The 2,398-nt window shown below is 45.7% G+C and overlaps 1 long non-coding RNA gene across 1 annotated transcript in view; it reads left to right on the plus strand.

Annotated features, from left to right (window-relative positions):
- Positions 1–591: 591 nt before the first annotated feature.
- Positions 592–2,398, plus strand: part of LOC103583615 — a 3,575-nt gene continuing 1,768 nt past the window's right edge. The window contains exons 1-2 of the long non-coding RNA XR_549876.1: positions 592–718; positions 1,299–1,369. This is a non-coding gene — a long non-coding RNA (uncharacterized LOC103583615). The remainder of the gene's footprint in view (positions 719–1,298; positions 1,370–2,398) is intronic.

The following is a 2,398-nucleotide window of genomic DNA, read 5'->3' on the forward strand; positions in this document are numbered from 1 at the left end:
TTTTTTTTTTTGTCATACTTTAATCGCTCAGTTTTAGCCTCATATCGTGAGTTTATACTAAACATGATCATCTTTTCAGTCGTCTTTTGATCCCTACACAGTCATTACTGGTTAATTACTTGAAGGTTATATCTCCTCACTTGCCTCCTTTCCAACAATACAGCTATCATAATTAGGGGCACTTAGACTTCAGGAAGTCGGGTCCACGGAATATTTCGCTCGAGGACTCACGGAAAGATAAGGACAACTTATTACCACCCGGGAGCTCGGGACGCTGGGATTCGCTCTTCCAGGGCATTGAGGCGAGTATAGTCAAGACACTCCGCATAGTCCCTACACTTCCCTCTGGAAGGTGAGACTACGGATGTTTTTCTCCCCTGGGCATTCTGGGAAATGTGGTCCAGACGTTCCGTGGAGTCGCGGGCGCTTCCGCTCCGCCGGTGGATCGAGGGACTTCTGGGAAGTGCGGTCCAGACGTTCCGCGGAGTCGCGGGCGCTTCCGCTCGGCCGGTGGACCGAGGGACTTCTGGGAATTGCGGTCCAGACGTTCTGTGGAGTCGCGGGCACTTCCGCGTCCAGAGTGTGACCGTGTTTTGTGTGGTGGTTTCGCTCAGTTCCGCGTCTCGCGGGCCCACCTGAATTTCCTGGACCGAGGCGTGCGAGCCTCAACGGCCCCGCGCTCGATTTACAGGCGAAGAAGCCTCGGCGGAGAGCGGAGGTTTGCGACCCCCACGGCGGAGTCTTCTTGTGTCTGGGGCTGTCCTCGCGTCCCCGGATTTGGGATGGGCTCCAGTCGCGTTTGGCCTGGTTTGAGGGTGTCCGGGGCTTTCAACTCGTTCAGTCCGCGTCCCTGCATCCCACGCGCGCGGCCAGTTTCTCGCGGTTTAACGTTTGGGAGTTAATCTTCCGTGGCTTCTCGTTGCTGTTCGTTAAAAGGGGGCTATTAAAACCATCCTAATAGCATCCTGATAGAATTGTTTGGGGACTTGAAGGAGGTAGTACAAATGAAAGCCGTAAAACAGTTCCTGTCACGTGGTGAATGGTGATCTTATGTTACTGTTAATTTGCCACGAAGCGGTCAGGTCCCCGGGCTGGGGTCAGAGCGCCCTGGCTCTTCTCTCTGACTCCTGCAGGACTCTGGATGATCCCGGACGCCTTCTGCCCTCTTTTTTTGGGAAGGGGAGGGTTCTTTCCACCTTGCAGGGAGGGAGGAGAGCATTTAACTATTTTTTTGAGGACCTTTTATCGAGGACGGCGACACGATCGGGGTATTTCACAGCATTCTTTTCTTTCTCCAGCCCGACTTCTCAAAAAGGACTGCACGGAGGTAGAGAGATTGACTCCTTGTCTACTGACAGCTAAGCTCCACGTGAGTTAGACTTGGCATTTTTCTGAGAATATGTAGGATGTGTACTCTGGCATGAGAATTGAAAATAATTAAGGCTTAATTGCTAACTTCAATTCTAAGGGCTTTATACAAATAAATACGTTTATGCCACACCATGGCTCTATGGAGAGGTGTTGCGTTTTTCCTGTTTTAAGAATGAGAAGATTGAGACACAAGGAGTATAAATTATTTGGCCGTAGTCACCCAACTAGTAAGAGGCGGAGCTGGGTGGGAACGTAGACAGGCTGGTCCTGGAGGCTGACTTCATAACCTTTTGAATACATTCTCACTGAGCTATTGCGACTACCTGGAATCAGGTGGGAAAAGTTAGGACTTGATTGTACCTTGAGAGCAAGGTACATCGGCTTGTACTTTTCTGAGTTTTTTAAAACTTTGTCAGCTGTTTTGTTTCACCTATTACAAATATTTCATATTCTCATAGAACCACATTATTGTGGAACATTGAGAAATTACAGAAATATGACAAGAAAAGAATTTAATTATCCGTGAATCCAGGGTGTAAGGGTAGTAGCTGTTACACTTGTGTTCTTTAAGTGGTTCTTAGGGTATGTTTTTACATTTATTAATTTATAAATGTTTTACAAAATTTATATCATACTCTCTTTTAAGTTTTTCCCTTTTTCTCTTTTACTGATTGACTGATTATTTTTTGGCGGCTGGCAGGTAAGGGGCTCCAAACCCTTGACCATCTCTCTTAAGCTTGTGTTACAAGGCACGCTCTAACCAGCTGAGCTTAACGGGCCTGCCCCCCTTTTTCTGTTTCAATTGTGGAAATTTCTAAACACTGCCAAGAGAGAATAAACTAGTGAACTGCCATATTACGTCATGCTCATCCTTTGTCTCATTATTATTCATTCCCATGATTGTTTTCTGATATTAAAATTTTTTTATTTTCATATAATTTCAAACCTATAGAAAATTGGCAAAAGAATTTTTGTGTACTTTTTACCTATATTTACTAATTGTTTACATTTTATTTATTTGCTATGT

Source organism: Galeopterus variegatus, unplaced genomic scaffold (assembly GCF_000696425.1).
Source record: "Galeopterus variegatus unplaced genomic scaffold, G_variegatus-3.0.2 Scaffold24835, whole genome shotgun sequence".
Taxonomy (NCBI): domain Eukaryota; kingdom Metazoa; phylum Chordata; class Mammalia; order Dermoptera; family Cynocephalidae; genus Galeopterus; species Galeopterus variegatus.